This window comes from Rana temporaria, chromosome 8 (assembly GCF_905171775.1).
Source record: "Rana temporaria chromosome 8, aRanTem1.1, whole genome shotgun sequence".
NCBI lineage: Eukaryota > Metazoa > Chordata > Amphibia > Anura > Ranidae > Rana > Rana temporaria.
In genome coordinates this window covers 97,146,270-97,168,264 of record NC_053496.1, presented here as the reverse complement: position 1 = coordinate 97,168,264, position 21,995 = coordinate 97,146,270, and the positions used below count along the sequence as shown (strand labels likewise).

At 43.7% G+C, this 21,995-nt stretch overlaps 1 protein-coding gene across 2 annotated transcripts in view; it reads right to left on the bottom strand.

Annotated features, from left to right (window-relative positions):
- SCD (stearoyl-CoA desaturase) overlaps positions 1–21,995 on the bottom strand; it is a 58,279-nt gene that overhangs the window by 32,450 nt on the left and 3,834 nt on the right. The window contains exon 1 of one of the 2 annotated variants that reach the window (XM_040362332.1): positions 9,781–10,063. The exons of the other annotated variant lie outside the window; for it this stretch is intronic. The gene's annotated coding sequence lies outside the window, so the exon portion shown is untranslated. Of the gene's footprint in view, positions 1–9,780; positions 10,064–21,995 lie in introns of those variants that run through there. 2 annotated transcript variants of the gene reach the window in all.

Here is a 21,995-nt window from a genome sequence, read left to right as displayed (position 1 = left end):
GGGTTAATAAGAATTGAATAAAAAAAAATGTTTTGGGGTTGGGCTGTCAGTGTGTTGGTGACCTATAATGTTCCTCCCTTTTAACATTGGTGGTAAGAGGTGGGTGGCTTATAAATTAACACCATAGGGTTCCTTTTCATATCCTTTAACCTTAAAGGGGTTGTAAAAGTTTTGTTTTTTATTTCCTAAGTGGTTAAAGGAACCCATTTAGAAAATAAAAATGAACCTTTACAACCCCTTTAAAATTGGTGACCACTGAAACTGAATAATTACAAGCTGTAGACAGGTATTTTGAATCGGTCACTCCATGGTCCACAGGTTCAGGATGGGCTAATAGGGATTCCATATCATGAACCACTGCTGTGCTGAGCTTGTGTTGTGTATCAAGGAGGATCTTCCGCCAAAACGAAAAGCTCAGTTAGAAGGCTCGACGTGCAGATAAGGTACAGCAAGTAGTAGGCGATTCTCAGCTCCTGCCACCAATCATTTACTGAGAAGGGGAAGATTAATATGTTCTTTCACAATCCTTTTTACCTTGTGATGATGATGTAACAGGTTGTTTGCAACACCGTAAACATTCCATTGTCACTACAAGGTGTTTTCTTTCTACTATTATAGCTATGAATTCTTTCACAATATTATAGCTATATCTAATGAAAATGCACTGTAGGTAATATATTTGAAATTTCTATAAAGCCTTATCAAGTTTTTCTTTTCTCATTTTATACGTGACAGACCCACTATACTAAATATTAAAATGCCGTTTTACATGAAAGACAGATCCTCAAGACAGACAGGTTTCCCTAGAGAACCATAAAATAAACAAATAGACTGTTCTGAATGTACATGTAAAAGATGGAAGCTACCATCAGGCTCAGAGATGTTTGGGTTCCGGAAGATTATCTGAGCAAAACATCTAGTCTGCTGATGACCATCTTCCAAGCCTATCTTGATACAGATAACTGTGCCTTAATATTAACCATTTTTTATGCAATCATTTATAAACTGGTTGCCACCTTACCAATATTTTACAATGGCACGACTCATTGCCAATGCTAGAAATAGGCAAGAGGCATAACAAAGGGACACCAAACTTTTTTTTAACACGCAAACACATGAGATTAGCAAAAGCAGCCCCAAGAGTTTAGCCAGTGGAATCGAACTTCCCCTGCCGTTGTATGTGTTGTATGTCACCGCGTTTGAGAACGAGGAGATTTTGTCTTGACAGTGTGTACGCAAAGCAAGCTTGTCGAGTTCCTCGACAAGCCTAACAAGGAACTCGACGAGGAAATCGATGTGTTTCGCCCGTCGAGTTCCTTGGTCGTGTGTACGAGGCCTCAGAGAGGCATCTGCTTGCCTGGTGCTGGCTGAAGTCACAAATTCTTCATCCTAAAGATGGCTTCATCCTGCACAAGGCCTTTATACGTTTTAGATTTGTTGGAGGCAATTGGTGAACATAAAAAGAAAATTGTAAAGAATACAAGGAATTTTGTAAATGCAAAATATTTTTTTGAATTTCCCATATTTAACACTCCACACATAAAACCAATAAATATATTAACTTTTTCAGATTATTATAAAGATAGGCTGCCCACTCCGCTGATTTCAGCACAGCTATGCTTTTTCAAACTGCACATAATGAAAGTGAGAGTAATTCATTATATGATACCTCATCATATATCTGATATCCTGCAAGCATGCGTGTGGATTACAGATGAGGTTTGGCCCTGCATAATTAGTAACTGCAACGTGAAGAAAATGGAAGGCATCTGGCTGAAGGCTAATTCAGGCATATCTTCATGGGCATATGCACAAGCAGTGGAAGGTTTAATGAATATTAATGAGAGCTTAAATGGAACCTTTTGTCAGAATGTAATTCTACGTTCATTTGCCCTCCTTTCCCTACATTCTTCATATTATAAGCTAAAAAGAGCACCCAAACACTTACCTGTGACCTGGCACAGTCTCCCTCTGGGTCCTACAAGCTGCTGGATTCCCCTTTGTTTCCAGTCTAAAGCCAGAGACTTCAAAGACAGAAAATGTCAGAGGCATTGCCTTTTGGATGAGCAGCCCCAGACCAAACAGAAAGTATTTGGATGCTCATTTTATCAAAGTGCCTCAAAAGTTTAGACTTCAGGTCCACATTAGAAAATGTTTTGCTGTTTTTTTTTACTATACTAGAGTTAAAGTGATTCTACAGGCAGAAGGTTTTTTATCTTAAAGCATTTAAATAAAAAATTATATATTTATAAAGAGAGAGAGAGAGAGATCCTGGTCCCTTAAAGCAGATTACACAGAGCAGTGCTTGTGTAATCTGCCCCCTTCTAAACTGTAAAAAAACCTCCCTGAACTTGCCACTTCCTGTATGCCCTCTCTGCACTGACCACGAAAATCATGGCTGCCGAGCACCGTGGTCAGAGTGCGTCCTTCTGTCAAACGCAGCCTGCTCTCAGCTCTCCTCTCTCCCCCTCCTTCCTGCCTGTCATCTCCCTCTCTGTCTCCGGCCTGGCCCGACTCCCCCGCCGCTAATATTGTAAAAAAATAAAATAAAATGTCACTGCTAGCCCTTCTATTAGAGGCTGTCATAGCACATAATGTAAGTTGTTTTGAAAAACGAATGTTCTAAATACCAAATTTCAGCTGTCTTCGTCACGTGACTGGCAGCCACTTTACAGCTCCAATGGATGGATTCTTTGGAGGAGACGAGTGGCCACGTGATCTCCCCCCCCCCCCCCCGGCTGACATCAGAGGGAAATCACGGCTCCTCCCGCAGAAGACATCCATCAGAGCTGTAAAGCGGCTGCGAGTCACATAACCGGCCTGAAGACAGCTGAAATTCAGTATTTAGAACACTCGTTTTTCAAAACAAACACTTTAATGCATTATATATGCATTTGGATAAAAAACCTTCAATGTGTAGCAGCCCCCTAACACTTACCTGAGCCCCATCCAGCAATGTCCACTAGTGCCACCTGTGATGGCCGAGACACGTCAGCAGCGTCATTGGCTCCTGCTGCTGTCAATCAAAGTCAATTAGCCTATCAGGAGAGAGGGGGGTGGGGCCGAACTGCGCCTCCACATCGAATGGACACACAGAGCTGCTTCTCAGCTTGGGTGCCCCATAGCAAGCTGATTGCCGTGGGGGAACTCGGCAGGGGGGAGGGGTCAAGAGAGCTGACAAGGGACCTGAGAAAAGGAGGACATGTGCTGCTCCATGGCACAAAGTAGGTAAATATTACATGTTTGTTTTGTTTTTGTTTTAAATAGACTTTAGTATCACTTTAAGAGAAAATGTTGGATTAGAGATGCAATATTTCATTTTTATTGAGAAAGTAGAAAACCTGTCCACATGCGGTATTTCTGTACTACTTGGAGCCCCACTGATCTCCTAATTTATCAGTACTGTCAAGTAGCTCTGAGGCTTCTACTACTTGTGGCTGCTTAGCTTTCTTTGTTTTCAATGTGGTTTTCTAGGCTGGACCAATCAGGCATGGAGCAGCACATCTCAAAAACAAGGCCGGTTGACCTCATACTGAAATGAAATAAGCAACCCTCCAGTTACAACACTGTTGAAAAAGCTGATCAACTAGTTTCCAAGAAAGGAGTACTTTGACAGTAGTATTACATTTTTCAAATATAAATATAAATTAAATACTAGATTACAATTATCTGTTTTTTCCAGTAAACTTGTGCTAAAAGAGATACGCAAGCTTCCATTTCTGACCTCCTAAATTGCTCGTTGTTTGGCTTTCTCTAACTTCAAAACTTACTAAGTGACTGACACACAACAAGTATTGTGGCAGTCTTCTATTTCTACAGCTACTTCAATCTGAAGTAAAGTTTAACCCCCTCAATTTTGTGCTTTTTCCAGATCAACATTTAATCCAGTTCTGTGTTACAAAAAATAAAAAAAAAGTTAAATGTATTTTGCATACAGCATGTATTTGCACCAACAATAACGTTTGTTTTAGCATCCTATAATCCCCTGCACTGCAATGTGCAGACTGGGAGAAGGAGCAGCGGCACTGCAAACCAATCAAGATCCCCTGCACTACACAGCGCTGTCAATCTAACACTGAAAGCTTGCTGACAGGAGGGGTTGTAAAGGGAAAAAATGTTTTCCCTAAATAGCCTCCTTTACCTTAGTGCAGTCCTACTTCACTTACCTCATCATTCGATTTTGCTTTTAAATGTCCTCATTTCTTCTGAGAAATCCTCACTTCCTGTTCTTCTGTCTGTAACTGCACACAGTAATGCGACACTTTCTCCCTGGTGTGGAGAAAACCTCTTGAGGGGGCGAGCAGGAGGGTCAGGACACTCTCTACTTTGCAGATAGAGAAAAGAGCTGTGTGATATTAGGCGTCCTGCTCACCCCCTCCCCCCTCAAGAGGCTTTCTCAACACCAGGGAGAAAGTGTCGCATTACTGTGTGGAGTTACAGACAGAAGAACATGAAGTGAGGATTTCTCAGAAGAAATAAGGACATTTAAAAGCAAAATGGAAGGATGAGGTAAGTGAAGGAGGAATGCACTAAGGTAAAGAAAGCTATTTAGGGGGGGGGGAAATCCTTTACAACCCCTTTAAGTAATACTAAACAGAAATGTGTTAAGGCCCTTTCACACTGCGGTGACCTAAAGGTCGCCATTTTGCCACGACTTTGCAGCGACTTCAGGAAATGCTTGTGTAATATTGAGGTCTATGGACCTCAAGTCACATTAAAGTCGGACCAAAGTAGTACAGGGACTACTTAGAAGTTGGTGCGACTCGAAGTCGCACAGATATGAATGAAAGCAGCCTAAATTGCTATCATTTGTTCACATAAATCATATATATATATATATTATGCCACAGTATTTTCTTTATTTAAAAATCTTTTAAGTACCTTATTTCAGCAGTACTGTTGTATGGTCATATGATTTTTCCCTGTTTTTTGGCACTTGCAGGGAAAGATCTTTGGGAGGGGCTTCTATTACTCTGCTGATGAATGCCCTTTACTGTGTGAGTCTGTGTCTGGCCAACCTTGATTGGTGTTGAGCCAGTCACATGACTAAAAAAAAAAACAGTTTGAGAAAAGCAATTCAAATTAAATTATTAATATCAAATAATGGTTTTAAAGCTTCCTATAAATCTTTATTGAACATAAAATGTGTTTTTTTTGTGAATTAATACGGTGTAGGTGGAGTCAAAGATGATTGACACTATGTTTTCAGAATGACATCTTCACCCAAGGCTCTTTTTTTCCTTTACAGCAGGCATGTCCAAAGTCCGGCCCGGGGGCCAATTGCGGCCCCGGTTCCAGTTTAATGTGGCACCCCTGGTAATTTGGATATATACTGGGGGAACGAATGCTGTCAAATTATATACAGGAGAATCTCCTGTTTACTCAGCGACATCTGTAATAGGAAGTCCCATCTCCTGGGCTGCCATTGGACGACTCCTCTGTCTATCATAGGAGGTGGGAGAAATTGGATTAAAGAGGCTGCTGCTCATCCCGCCCCCCCCCCTTCCCTCCGAGGCTGCAGATGGACATCGATCAAGCTGCATTCATGGCAATGGAGAGGCTGCATTCATGGCAATGACAAGGCTGCAGATGGGCACTGATTAGGCTGCATTCATGGGCAATGACCCTCATTTTGCTTCAGTTTTTTTATCTACATTTTTTAACCCTGAAACTTCCCTCCTAAAGTGAAGGTGTGTGTTATACGCCGATAAATACGGTATATCCAAATAACACACCCACGCTCATCTCTTCACCACACACAGCCACAAAGGCAAGAGAATTTGTGTTGGGCAGTGTATTAGTGCGCAGACGAACACACTTAGACCAAATTGTAATGGTTCAAAGAATGTCAGGCAAAATGGTCGGCCCTAATGCATGTTCACTTCATCAAATCTGGCCTTCTTTGAAATGACAGTAGATATATTTAATACTGATTTATATTAAACTAAGCTTTTTTGTGAGTGTTTTAGTGAATGTAATCAATCAGCATACTATATCCCACCCCCATAGTGTTTAGTAATAGGACATGGAAGAGGAGTGTTATTTTGCACTATGTATACGCCCACATGTGTGACTCTGTAGTCATGTGGGATGCATAGATAAGGCAAAAGAGGAAATTAAGAGCAGAGAAGGGAAGTGAAATAGGAGCATGCTCAGGAGAGGACACCAGTGGGTCTACACAATCTCTGGGGATACAGAGAAGATGGGAGGGACAGCTGAAGGCAGGATCAACCAGGTATATGTCACTCTACACAAAACAAATGCTTTAATGCTTTTGTGAGTATGAACACTCTGCTGTCAGTCAAACTCCTGTGAGGAGAGAGTCGGGAAGAGGCTTACCGACACTGTGGGTGTCTATGGACACACAGCCTGTATTGTGAGTGTGCCCAGACTGTAAACCACCATTGCACACGGAGGAAGGAGAAGCGGACAGCGCAGGCGAGCGACTGCCAAAGAGGAGGTAAGGGACTATCATTGCACAAAGCAGGTAAGTAAAACTTATTTTTTAATTTTAAGAAAAAATAAAATAACCTTGAATATCACTTTAACTTCCTGCATGGAGTTTTGCTTCCAAATACATTGCAGGAATGTACACTCACCGGCCACTTTATTAGGTACATTTGTTCAATTTCTTGGTAACACAAATTGCTAATCAGCCAATCACATGGCAGCAATTGAATGCATTTAGGCATCTAGACGTGGTGAAGACAACTTGCTGAAGTTCAAACTGAGCATTAGAATAGGGGAATAAAGGAGATTTAAGTGACTTTGAAAGTGGCATGGTTATTGGTGCCAGATGGGCTGGTCTGAGTATTTCAAAAACTGCTCATCTACCTAGGATTTTCACACACAACCATCTCTAGGGTTTACAGAGAATTGTCGGAAAAGAGAAAATATCCGGTGAGCGGCAGTTGTGTGGACGAAAATGTATTGTTGATGTCAGAGAAGAATGGGTGGACCGGGTCAAGATAATAGGAAGGTAACAGTAACTCAAATAACCACTCTTTACAGCCAAGATGTGCAGAATGCCATCTCTGAACACAACACATCGAACCTTGAAGCAGATGGGCTACAGCAGAAGAAGACTACACCAGGTGCTTCTCATGTCTGCTAAAAACAGGCTACAAATCACACTAAAATTGGATAATAGAAGATTGAAACTTTGCCTGGTCTGATGAGTCTCGAATCCAGCTGCATCATTCAGATGTTAGGGTCAGAATTTGGTGTAAACAACATGAAAGCATGGATCCATCCTGCCTTGTATCAATGGTTCAGGCTGGTGGTGTAATGGTGGGGGATATTTTCTTGGCACACTTTGGGCCACGGCCTGCCTGATTATTGTTGTTCACCATGTCCATCCCTTTATGACTACAGTGTACCCATCTTCTGATGGCTCCTTCCAGCAGTACAATGCACCATGTCACAAAGATCAAATCATCTCACCACTGGTTTCTTGAACATGACAATGAGGTCACTGTACTCCAATGTAGAGCTGGGCGATTTTGGTCCCCAAAAAAATCTGTGATTTAAAAAAAAGAAAAAAAAAAAAACTTGATTCACGATTCGAATCAAACTTTTTTTTCTGATGGACACCGTGCCAGTCCTAAGAAGCTGCGGGCAGGATTTTTTCAGGCAAGGCCGCGGCTTCGGCCTAGTCCGCCGCAATCCTGGGAAAAGGCCGTGGACTAGGCCGAAGCTGCGGCCTCGCCTAAAAAAATCCTGCCCGCAGCTCGCCGCGATTCTGGGAAAAGGCCGCGGCTTCAGGCCAGTCCGCGGCGTCCGGCCTCTTCCCAGGATGGCGGCGAGCTGGATTTTTTTAGGCGAGGCCACGGCTTCGGCCTAGTCCGTGGAGCGCCGGTCCTATGGAAAAAAAACCGATTTGGTCAAAATCTGAATTGATTTGACCTCCCAACTCGATTCTAGGTTTAAATCGATTTTTTCCCCAGCTCTACTCCAATGGCCTCCACTTTCACCAGATCTCAATCCAATAGAGCACCTTTGGGATGTGGTGGAAGATTCACATCATGGATGTGCAGCCGACAAATCTGCAGAAACTGCGTGATGTTATCATGTCTATATGGACCAAAATTTCGGAGGAATGTTTCCAACACCTTGTTGAATGCCGTGAAAAATTAAAGAGGTTCTGAAGGCAAAAGGGGGTCCAACCCGGTACTGGCAAGGTGTACATAATAAAATGGCCAGTGAGTGAATTTTACCTAACTGATGTACAACATTACAATTGCATTAATATGTTCCTAAAATAATTATACTTGTTTTAAGATCCCTGATCCCCAGATGGAAATAAATATATGCTCAGGGGTGGACTGACCATTGAGGCACTCGGGCACTGCCGAGGGCCCCATGCCACTAGGGGGCCCCATCAGGGTTGCCAGGCTCAGTAAAACCAGGGACAGTATGTAAAAATCTGTGTTTTTTCTACATCTGTCCCTGATATGTCCAAAACCGACATGCTTTTGATGTGAAAATCCTGAGATTTTAGCTGCCCCGCCTCTGTAATGCCTCCTGGCTTGGTGGCCATCTGTAAGCCCGGGGGCCCCATAATCTTCTATTGCCCGGGGGCCCCATGAGTTGTCAGTCCGCCCCTGTATATGCTACAACTATGGACGTGTAAACATGACTTTAATGGATTTGCACATGTGAACTGTGATCAGTTTTAGTAAATCAGAGTATGGCATCCTTGCTACGTTCCCAAAAATCAATGGCCAGCAAGAGAGCCTACAATCCTATTGAATGGGAATGAAGTATTTCCAAGCATTCCATGTGCAGTGCATTACGTTCTATGTTAGTAAATGAGGAAAAGGCAGCAGCTCTCCTGCATTGCTTGGGATGGATGGCCTGCTAGGGATGGATGGCCTGCTAGGGATGGATGGCCCAGCAAGCCAATCGCAGTGGATCTGCCCTCTCAGTGATGTCTGATGTCGGCCACTGTAATCCTGACACACCACATTGCATCAGATCTGTTATTACATATGTGGAAAAAAAAATGACTGCAGCACCTAAATGTGTCTGAGCAAAGGCCTATGTGTACTCGCCATAATGGTTTCCCGATGAACGTCGTACAACAAGGGATCAGGTGATCTATATACAAACAAAAGACGATGACTGCAACAGAACTTTCCAGAAATATGACATTGTTTCTTGTAAACGGCAAGCCTGCACATCCCTCCTTCCATTCAGGCATTATTGCTGTTGTCATGCGGAGCAGAGGAAAAAGAGGGCAGAATAGATCATCAAAGCCTATGGAAGGCAAGGGAATAGGGCTGTGAAATGACAATTTCTTCTGTCAGGCTTAGCCTTGCTATAAATAGAGCTGAAAGTGGCCTTCTCTCTGCTGCTACATTTTCATTAACCTAGAATGAATCAGCTCCATCACATCCTAAGCGCAGTGTGCCCTATATAGACCACCCCCCCCTTCCCCTCCATGGCCATGAATATCACCCCAGTCATGGAGCCTTCCCATGGATGATGCCCACATACATCATCACTACACACAGGAGGGGGGTATACTCAGCCCATGCCAAAGGCATTCAATGTAGCCAACTGCATGAAAAAAATTAAAAATACAAATTTTAAATTAATTTTTTTTTTTTTACTTCTATAGAATCAATGAGGTAGAATATCTAATTGTTCCCTGTATATGACAAGTGCCTGTATATATGAAGAGAGCAGAGAAAAGGGTGTCCATCCACCATGACATGTCGTCATTCCTCTGCAATAATGAAGGGAGTACCTGAGGAGAGGGGAGTATGGTGAGTGTACCTGGTGTGTGTAGGTGAGGAGGATGTGGCGTCTTCTTCTCCTTCCTCCACAATGGTCGGCTTGTTGTCCTGTAGTTGGGTGGTGAAGAGATGTCAGTCGCTCCAGTCTCTCTCTCCTCTGATCTCCAGCTTTGCTGCTCTCTCCTTTCTGATCTCCTCACTGCTGCTGCTGGTGACGGCGAAACGATAATACAGCCTGCAAATTTATTCCACGAGCAGCGCCGCCTCCTATTGGCTCAGAGAAATTTGGTGCCACACGATGCAGGCACGTCCATTGGCCGCCAGCAATCTGCTGACTGCGAGTCTGCTGCACTACAAGTGCGCTGTGTGTGAATGACAGGCAGAGCCCCCGGGGATTCACCGACCATTCACTGCTGGAGAACAGGAGGAGGGGGAGGAGAAGAAGGAGGTGACCTATAGTTACCTACGCAGCGCTCTCATCGCCTGATTCTACGTGTAGATGAACAGTCATACATACATACCGTCTACGTGCTGCTGACACGTTACATGGATGTGGCCGCTCTGTGGTGTCCCTGCCTGCCTGCTATAATCTCTCCATAGACACACATCACCCTCCTCTTCCCTACAGTCACCTGTTTAGGCATCTGCCATCTTTACTGATCTAAATACAGCCCATTGTTTGGAATGGTCCTCTACACACACATGTATGGAAACTTGTGTATAGATCAGTAAACAAAAAAACGTAAACAAGTGGTGGTTGGTGCTGCGAAAATAAACGAAAAAAAACAAACAAACAAACATCAAATGCAGCCACTGTGCCATGAAATGCAGCCACTGTGCCCATCAAATGCAGCCACTGTGCCCATCAAATACAGCCACTGTGCCCATCAAATACAGTCACTGTGCCCATCAAATGCAGTCACTGTGCCCATCAAATGCAGCCACTGTGCCATCAAATGCAGCCACTGTGCCCATCAAATTCAGCCACTGTGCCCATCAAATTCAGCCACTGTGCCATCAAATGCAGCCACTGTGCCAATCAAATGCAGCCACTGTGCCCATCAAATGCAGCCACTGTGCCATCAAATGTAGCCACTGTGCCCATCAAATTCAGCCACTGTGCCATCAAATGCAGCCACAGTGCCCATCAAATGCAGCCACTGTGCCATCAAATGCAGCCACGGTGCCCATCAAATGCAGCCACTGTGCCCATCAAATGCAGCCACTGTGCCCATCAAATACAGTCACTGTGCCCATCAAATGCAGCCACTGTGCCATCAAATGCAGCCACTGTGCCCATCAAATGCAGCCACTGTGCCCATCAAATGCAGCCACTGTGCCCATCAAATGCAGCCACTGTGCCTATCAAATTCAACCACTGTGCCATCAAATTCAGCCACTGTGCCCATCAAATGCAGCCACTGTGCCCGTCAAAAGCAGCCACTGTGACCCTCCGCCCGCCCGTTTGCTGACTGCCCGGCACTTACCCCATCTTGGTGGGGGATCAGGCAGCGGTTGATGGCGGCGAGCTGTGGGATGAGCAGCGGGTCAGGCAGCGGCTCCTGTGTGCTCTTCTTCCTTCCTGCTAGGCATCCAATTGTATTAGAACCGCGCCTCCTGATTGGCTGAGAGGTGGTTCAGTGTTAGAAAAGCGAATATTCATTTGCTTTTTTAACACACCTGGGTGGGCTCTGAGCGCAATGCTCCTTTTTTTAAGCCTATAAGAGCCTAATCAGGTGCTTAAAATAAACCCGCCGCTGCTGTAATTCATGCGCTCAGCTCCCGAAAAGGGGCCCGATGCCTGAATAGGTGGTGGGTACAACAGCCATGGATAGATTCATGCTACGCATGAATCCATTCTACACAGAGAGGGTGGCGTGACAGTGGGGGCGGCACCCGGGCACCCCTAATGGATGCCCTGCCACGGCTGTACATCAGAAAATCAGATGAAAAATACCGCTTTCAAAGCGATCGTATAATAATCTGATCATTAGTACAGAGCTTTCCATACCCAATCCCGACAGTTCATCCGAAATTATCCAAAGGAATGAACACAATTTTTTTTATTGTATGATTTTCATTTAATCAGTGCAGTGTCTGAAAATACAACACAAATACAACACATGACATCACTTCCAAAGTTGTATTTCAGTTGAGTAACCCAAATTTTCATGTTGAGTAACCTCTTCATTTTCAATATGAGACTAGCATGCACAAAGAGATGGGCGATCATTCGCTCCGATATGCTCACTGCGTGTACGAGGCTTAAAGCGGAGTTCTACTCAAAAGAGGACGCTCTGTCATCTTATCTGCCTCCACCCCCCCCTCCCCCCTCCGGTGCCACATTTGACAGGTACCACCAAGCCATTCAGAAAGCGCAGCGCAAAGCTGAAAGGCTTCACTGCCGGTTTACCTTACAAGGAATGGCGGCAGCAGCAACCGAGAGCCAATGGATGGATCGGTTTGGGTTGCCGATCATTGCGAGCTCCCTGGATGGGTAAGTGTCCTAATATTAAAAGTCAACAGCTACAGTATTTGTAGGGTGGAGCTGCGCTTTAAGGCTCTATTCACATTTGGCATTTTGGGATCAGCATGTTAAAATGAAAGCCGGTGTTCTATCAGTATGGGTCCCCCCATCAGATAGTGCCTGGGTTGAACTGCGCATGCAAAATTTGATATCACCGAAATTGCAGAGACTTAACATCTGTTTCGTCAGCTGTTCTTGGAGCATGCGCAGTTAACAGGCTGCTCGCTCCCGTGGCTTTTCCACGACGCTCGCTGTATCAGATAGGGGACCCATCTCGATAGAAGAGCGCTGGCCACGCTCACAGCAATTCAGCAAGGTGGCGGATAGTTTTTAAAAAGGAGCGGGTGTATTATTTAGCAGTGATTTTTTACAGGTTGGACATCTCGATAGAACAGCACTGGCCGCGCTCACAGCAATACAGCAAGGGGCAGATGGTTAAAAAAAAATCACTGCTCAATAATACACCCGCCCCTTGCTGTATTGCTGTGAGCGCGGTCAGCGCTGTTCTATCGAGATGGGTCCCCCATGTGATAGAGCGAGCGCCGTCGATAAGCATGGGGAGCGAGCGTCGTAACTGCGCATGCTCCAACTACAGCTGACGGAACAGATGTTCAGTCTCGGAGATTTCCGTGATCAGTCCAACCCAGGCACTATCTGATAGGGTACCCAGAACGATAGGACACCGGCACCGCCTGTGAAACTCAGACAATCAAGTCAGTGCTAAAAATATGCATGGTCACTCTCTGCCTTGTTTACATAGGCAGAGCTCCGCTGTGACTAATCACAACAGAAGTAGTGTGCAGCGGCGCGTGCGCCCCCTAGGCGGAAGTGCAGAATCGCGTATATATACGTAATTTCGCACAGAAAAGCCCCTTTCACACGGCCTCAGATTCTGCTATCTCAGCAGGGGATCACTCCGCTCAGCAGTCAGATGACAGGTCCTGTCTGCTCCACTGTGCAGAGCGGACACAGACACAGTCCCACTCTCCCCTATAGGGAAATCGGATGGAAATGGACCACCTCTCCATTTTCATCTGATCCTATATGATCTGCCAGATGGATGGAAAATAAGAGCACCATCCATCTGGATTTTTCAGGCAGGATTGGATCGGATAGCAGCGGATGTCAAAACATCCACAGCTCCATAGGGGAGCCTTGTCCGATCAGGTCCACCTGAAAAACTAAGGTGGAAGGTGGAAATCATCAGACAGCCCATGTGAAAGGGCCCAAAATCTGCTATGGGAAAGTTGGGAAGTGGATAACAACAATATGAATTAGAAATAATAACAGCAACAATAACAATAACAACAACAACAGAGATTCACTGATAATGACTACTTTGGTTAAGCCCAGGTTCACACTGGGCTGCGGGAGTGAAGCCGTGCGAGTTCAGCTGCACTCGCACAATTTCACTCCCGCTGGCAGTCCAGGTTTCTGCACAGATGTCAATGTAAATCACGGCCCGAAATCGCAAAAAGTAGTACAGGAACTACTTTTTTAAATCGGTGCAGCGCTGCAGATGCGGCGTCGCACCGATTAGGACGGTGCCATTGCCGACAATTGCCGGCAAATGCCGCCGATTTGAGATGCGATTTGACATCTCAAATCGCATTTCTCAAATCGTACCAGTGTGAACCAGGCCTTAAGAACACAAACAGCTACTTGCAATGTTTTTCTGTAAACAGCGTTCCTCTCAGTGAAGTCCCGGCTGAAGCTAGCTCTGATAACAGCAGTGGACAGCTGAAGGGATCCTGGACCCAGCAATGAAAAGCCACTCCACTAGAACCTCAGGCCCCGTACACACGACAGAGAAACTCGACGTGCCAAGCACGTCGAGTTCCTCGTCGAGTTTTGGGATGAAGCCGCCGAGGAGCTCGGCGGGCCGCCTTCTCCCATAGAACAACGAGAAAATAGAGAACATGTTCTCTATTTTCTCGTCGAGCTCCTCGGCGGCTCCATCGAGCCAAAACTGTACAGACGACAGAGTTTCTCCGGGTTTTGACCGAGTTTCTCGGTGAATTCTGCCGAGAAACTCTGTCGTGTGTACGGGGCCTCAGAGTATTCACAACCAGCAATTCCCCTTACCTCAGAGAATCCACCAGCTATTCACCATTACCCCCTATTCACCACCAGCTATTCAACTTACCTCAGAGTATTACCCCATTATAAATCCGGAAGTTCACTTTACCTCAGAGTATTTCCCTCTAAAAACCACCAGCCATTCACCTTACCTCAGAATATTACACCTCCACAATCTGCAATTCACTTTACCTCAGCTTCCTATACCCTCAGTGTATCACACCTCCTTCACTACCAGAAGATCCTCTTATTTTAGAGAGTGCCCTCTTCTGCTTTACTACCAGCAATTCCTTATACCTCTGTGTATTACCTTACTTCCACTTCCAGCAGCTTCACTTACTTCAGTGTATAACCCCATCTACACCGCTAGCAGTTTTCCTTACCTCAGTGCATTACCCTACCTTTACCACCTGCAATTCCTCTTACCTCAGAGTATTGCCCCTATTTACAACCAGCAATTCACCTTACCTCAGAGTATCACCCATCCTTTACCACCGGAAGATCTTCTTACTTTAGAGTATTAACCCTCCTTTACTTCAAGAAGTTTGCCTTACTCCATTACATTACCTCATCCTACACAGGTAGCAGCTGTTCATAACTCAGAGGATTACCCTTCGCCATCAGTACCAGCAATTCCCTTTACCACAGTGTGTTACCTCTCCTTTACTACCAACAGCTTCCCTTACCTCAGTGTGCCACTCCATCACTACCTTCTGTTTCTCCTCAGTGTTTAACACCTTCTACCTACCAGCAGCTCCCCTTAAAGGATTGTCACCCATCTGTTTAAGATGAGCCATGCTGTACCATTTCATTTAATGGCTAATATTCTTTTGTCCTGTGCCATAGTACACCCCCTTTGGCTCCAGCTCGGCAGCCGCAGCAGTTGGTTTACTAGAGTAAGTCCTCGTTCTCCCACTCAATGAGTAAGACCCCTTTCACATATGAAGATCGTTCAGCTGAACTCGCACAATTTCACTCCCGCTGGCAGTCCAGGTTTCTGCACAGATGTCAATGTAAATCGCGGCCCGAAAATCGCAAAAAGTAGTACAGGAACTACTTTTTTAAATCGGTGCAGCGCTGTAGATGCGGCGTCGCACCGATTAGGACGGTGCCATTGCCGGCAAATGCCGCCGATTTGAGATGCGATTTGACATCTCAAATCGCATTTCTCAAATCGTACCAGTGTGAACCAGGCCTTAAAGGAACACTAAAGGAATTTTTTTTTTTTTTGCTGAAATGATTGTTTACAGGGTATAGAGACATAAAAGTTAACTGATTCCTTTTAAAAATGATTAAAAATAGATTAAATTCAATCATATAATGTGCCTACAGTTTCACTTTCGTTTTTAAACTGGTTTCGTGTTTCTGTGAAGTAAAGAGACCCACAGAACAAAAACAAACAAATCCAGGGCAGTGTTTTGTTTTTAAAATGAATCTGATTGGTTCTGAGGAGTTTTAGACACACAGCTTGGACCACAGTGAAAAGCTGCCATGAGATTTTTCATAAGGAGCCAGACAAGCAGGAAGTGTGGAGATCACAGCAGAATTACAGCAACTTCAAAGCAAAAACGAACAATGAGGACATGAAACCAGTACTGCAGTAAGGTAAAGGAAGCTATTTAGCTAAAACATTTTTTTCCTTTAGTGATCCTTTAAGAACACAAACAGCTACTTGAATTTTTTTTCTGTAAACAGCGTTCCTCTCAGTGAAGTCCCGGCTGAAGCTAGCTCTGATAACAGCAGTGGACAGCTGAAGGGATCCTGGACCCAGCAATGAAGAGCCACTCCACTAGAACCTCAGAGTATTCACAACCAGCAATTCCCCTTACCTCAGAGAATCCACCAGCTATTCACCATCACCCCCTATTCACCACCAGCTATTCAACTTACCTCAGAGTATTACCCCATTATAAATCCGGAAGTTCACTTTACCTCAGAGTATTTCCCTCTATAAACCACCAGCCATTCACCTTACCTCAGAATATTACACCTCCACAATTTGCAATTCACTTTACCTCAGCTTCCTATACCCTCCACTACCAGAAGATCCTCTTATTTTAGAGAGCGCCCTCTTCTGCTTTACTACTGGCAATTCCTTATACCTCTGTGTATTACCCTACTTTCACTTCCAGCAGCTTCACTTACTACACCGCTAGCAGTTTTTCTTACCTCAGTGCATTACCCTACATTTACCACCTGCAATTCTACTTACCTCAGAGTATTGCCCCTATTTACAACCAGCAATTCACCGTACCTCAGAGTATCACCCATCCTTTACCACCGGCAGATCTTCTTACTTTAGAGTATTACCCCTCCTTTACTTCAAGAAGTTTGCCTTACTCCATTACATTACCTCATCCTACACAGGTAGCAGCTGTTCATTACCCTTCGCCATCAGTACCAGCAATTCCCTTTACCACAGTGTGTTACCTCTCCTTTACTACCAACAGCTTCCCTTACCTCAGTGTGCCACTCCATCACTACATTCTGTTCTCCTCAGTGTTTAACACCTTCTACCTACCAGCAGCTCCCCTTAAAGGATTGTCACCCATCTGCTTAAGATGAGCTATGCTGTACCATTTAATTTAATGGCTGATATTCTTTTGTCCTGTGCCGTAGTACACCCCCTTTGGCTCCAGCTCGGCAGCCGCAGCAGTTGGTTTACTAGAGTGAGTCCTCGTTCTCCCACTCAATGAGTAAGACCCCTTTCACATATGTAGACCGTTCATCAGTTTAGTCCCTTTTTTTCAAAGAAAAAATGGATGAAGTCTACATAAGTTTCTCATCAGTTTTGCATCCATTATTACATCAGTTTTGTACGGCCCTGGAGCTTATAAACGTGCCCTGACATGTAGCAGAATACATTTTGGCCTACATTTATGAAGAAATTTCATTTTTGACATTTTTTTATTGGAAATGTGTTGTAGCAAAAAGCAAAAAAAAATGTATTATTTTTTTTCAAAATCAATGGTGTTTTTTAATTTATATAATAAAAAAATATTAACCCTGTGGTGATCAGATACCCCCAAAAGAAAGCTCAATTTATGTAAAAAATAAATAAAAATACATAATTTATACAGTATTAACCTGCCTGGCGGTGTTCCCGAGTCTGACTCGGGGTTAAATTTTCCTGCTGCGAGCGGTAACCCCGAGTCAGACTCGGGCTTGCCTCGCTAGATCCACAGGCTTTGGTTTACTTACCTTGTCCCTGGATCCAGCGATGCCACCGCGCTGTGTGAGCACAGCGTCACACAGCGTCCTCCTGTGCCGCCGATCTCCGTTCCCTGCAACGTTACGACACACGGGGACAGAAAACGGCGCCAAATTCAAAAAAGTAAACAAACACTTTACATACAGTATAATGTAATCTTATAGATTACAGTACTGTATGTAAAAAAAAAAACACCCCCCTTGTCCCTAGTGGTCTGTCCTGTGTCATGTATGTCATTTTATATAATAAAAACCTTTCTTTCTCCCTGCAAACTGTAGATTGTCCATAGCAACCAAAAGTGTCCCTTTATGTCAAAAATAGTTTTAGATCAGCTAAAAAACAGCGATAATAAATTATAATCACTTGCAGAATTGTGCGATAGCGATTTGTGGGGAAATTCGTCATAAAAAAAAAAAAAAAAATGACAGCGACAATTCTGCAACTGAGCAAATTTCAGTGATTTTGATTTGATTACATTATTGAATAATTTTTATTATAATTATATTATTATTTGTTATAATTATTTATTATATTATAATTTATAATTTTGTTTTTAAAAAAATGTCATACCCGGGATGCCTATTAGAATCTTGTTTGGTCAGATTTAAGTGAGTTATTTCTAAAAATTACAGACCTACAATATAAAACGCCAAATTTCCTTGCAAATAATGGTACCGCTTTCAGCATGTTTTTTCTGAAAGAATAATACCGCCAGGGAGGTTAAATAATATACATTTTGTTTGGTCACTGTGTTTCATGACCACACAATTATTAGTTAACCTCCCTGGCGGTTTTCCAGAGTGTGGCTCGGGGTTAATTTTCAGTACCATTAGCGGTAACCCCAAGCCACACTCTAGATTGTATTGCAGTGTCCTGGTGCAGTATACTTACCTTTTCCCCAGGATCCTGCGATGTCCCCCTGCTGTGGGCTGTGTCCTCCGCCCAATGCCTCTGTGTGCCAGGCTCTGTTCCCTGCAAGCGTCGCACGGGGGCAGAGCCTGGCATCAAATTCAAAAAGTACACAAAATAACACATACAGTACACTGTAATCTTACAGATTACATTATTGTATGAAATCATTTTACATCCCTTTTGTCCCTAGTGCTTTGTCCAGTGCCCTGCTTTCAGTTTTGTATTATATATACTGTTATTTCTGCCTGAAAACTTGAGATTGTCCATGGCAACCAAAAAGTGCTCCCTTTACGTGGTTTTAGAATAGCTGGAAAACAGCGATAGTAAATTAGAACACTTGCAGAATTGAGAGATAGTGATTTGTGGGGAAATTAATTATTATTATTTTTATATTATTTTTTTTTATAATTATTTATGCTTATTTTCTATATTAAAATGTATGATTTTGTGTTTCAAACTTTATCATACCCGGGATGTCTACTAGACTTTTGTTTGGACAGATTTAAGTATGTTATTGCTAAGAATTACAGGCCTACAATAAAAAACGCCAAATTTCTATGCAAAAGTCGCAAAAATCTGACATAATCCTACCGTTAGGGTGGCTACAGTAGCACACTGTTAAATAGCAAAAAAATACCAGGTCATAAGGGGATAAAACCTTGCAGAGCTCAAGTGGTTAAAGTGTTTTTAATCACGATAGAATTTGTTGTATTTGCACTTAATTGCCTATTGGACTCATAACAGGACAAAACATTGGGGTTGATTTACTAAATCTGGAAAGTGCAAAATCTGATGTGTCTGTGCATGATAGCTAATCCTCTTCTAACTTCAACTTGTTCAATTAACCACTTTCCACCTGGCTGGGCGGTGGTTCAGTTATCCTGACTGGGCGTCATATGACGTCCAGCAGGATTACAGCCACCACGCGCCCATGATGCGGCGTCTCAGTCTGACACACTGCTACACCAATCTCAGTAAAGAGCCTCCAACGGAGGCTCTTTACCATGTGTTCAGTCATGTCCAATTACGGCTGATCACGATGTAAACAGGAAGAGCCGTTGAATGGCTTTTCCTCACTCGCGTCTGACAGACGCGAGTAGTGGAGAGCCAATCAGATGCTCTCCTGACAGGAGGGTCTACCTATTAAAGTTATAAATACTATATGGCCCAGCTTGTAGCTACATAACCTTTATTTCAATAGCGCCCCTGTCGGCTCCTCTTCACCTTGCACATGCAAGTTGTGGAGAGGGGAAGCTGTAGTCTGCAAGACCATTTGAAGATGCTGGATTTCCAGCCTCAACCTTATCTATATATATAAAACTCAACGTGTGTGTATGTATGTATGTATGTATGTATGTATGTATGTATGTTCCAGCATCACGTCCAAACGGCTAAAGATATTAACATAAAACTTGGCACACATGTTACTTATATGTCAGCAACAAACATAGAATAGGTGGTTTAACCCTTACCCACCCCCATTTGCCATGGTCGGGGTTTTTCTTTAAAGTCCCATCCAACTCTATGGGAAATACATGTTACTTCATAACTTCCAAACGGCTGTACATATTTCGATAACACTTGGTCACATGTTACTTATATGTCCACTTAAACTATAGGATAGTTAATTTATCCCTTAACTACCCCCATTTGTGAGGGTCGGGGTTTTTGTTTAAAGTCCCATGCAAATCAATGGGAAATGTATGTTCCCACATAACTTCTGTACGCCTGGAGATATTTCAATAATACCTGGTACACATATTACTTATATGCCAAATAAAAATATATGACAGTTAAATTAACCCTTACCTACACCCTTATATAAAAGATGGGTATATTTATATTACTATGATTTTCCTCCCCAAAAGGTTAAGATAGGAAGACCGGGCAACGCTGGGTATTCAGCTAGTTATTATTAAAAATGCTCCTTCCCTCCTCCTAACACCTGTGCTAACTAACCTGTGTAACAATGATATATATACACACCTATTTTCATCCCACTCCAGCCAGGTCAAGTGATCCCCTGTGTCAGCAAGCGTCAGCTGCAGAGGAGAAGAGAGCGATTGGCAGCAGCCTGGGAGTAGTGACATCACCTATAGGCTCCCATGTCCCAGCTGTTGTTGGGGCTCCCTCCTCTCTCCTACACCCGCCATTGGCTGACACAAGGGATCACATGACCAGACTGGAGCAGGCTCAGAATAGATAAGTATATGTATCTTCTTTACACAGGTTAGTCAGTGCTGGAGGAAGAGGGACACTTTGAGATCTAATTAGGTTTACGATGGAACTCTACTTTAAAAAAAAAAAATGCATTAAAATATCCGAGTACAACAGAATCCACAGTGATGAAGTTGCGATGTAGAGCTAATTTAGAAATAGAAACAGTTAGAATTCAGTTTGCTCACTTAGGGAATAATTATTGGTAATTCTGAGTAACTGCATTTAAAAATTAAAGATTCTTTAGTAAATCATGTTAAATCTTTTGCTTTGTAAAAGCTCCACAGATGGGAAGTGTTTCTTACACCTACCGTCATATTTCTGTTGAGTTTACAAATTCTATCACAACTGATGGATTCAAAAGGACGTGTTGATTATATTACTTCTACTCTCAAGAACATTGATCAGGAAATGTAAATTACAATTTGGATGCTTGATTCTACCATATGTCAAGATAAATCGAGTTGATGAAAAGGAGCTGAAATGTTTTCAAGCAGCAGATGTTTGGAGACTCATATAACCTGTTTCAGTGGCGTTCTCCATATTTCTGAGTGGATCTTGCTGTCTTTTGGCACCTGTGTGTCTCCCAGAAGTCAGTGGTGGGGGGGGGGGTGTGAGGAGAGGCCAGACATGGCGTAGATCGCCGCGGATACTGTGGCGATCTTTCTCCGGAAGTGGGAGCAAATACCTGGATTAGACATGTATCTGCTCCCCCTTCCCCCTCAAAAGGTGTCCACTGTGACACCGGAGGGGGGGAGGGTTCCGATGAGCGGAAGTTCCACTTTAGGGTGAAGCTCCGCTTTAAAAAATATTTTCAGTCTTGAGGCACCCTTGTCCAAGGCTTGGTTCACATTCCGGGTGTCGCAGAACACGCGCAAAATTGCGCTCATTCCTGACACACAGATACATGCTCTGCTCTTTAGGGGTACCATTAATTCTTAATGGTACCGCACACATTGGAAAATGTGGGGTGCTTTTGCTGCAGTGCAATTAAAAAAAAAAAAGGTTGGGGACTTGTTTCCCTGCATTTTTGTGGGTACGGAAGCCCATTGAAATGAATGGGCTGCCCTACACGCAGCTACACAGATGTTAACCAAGGGCTTGTTCACATGTCATAGGGGCGGTAAAACCACATGGTTGAGCTGTTTTTACCACCCCAACTTCTCCACCTTTAAATGCAGAGGCAGCATCTGGGGGCTTCACATGCTGTGGCTGCAACTGGAGGTATACCCAGGCTTAATAGGGCTGCACTGCAACTACCCCGCAACTGTGTGCATTGAACAGTTGCGGTGTAGTGATGCTGCATTTA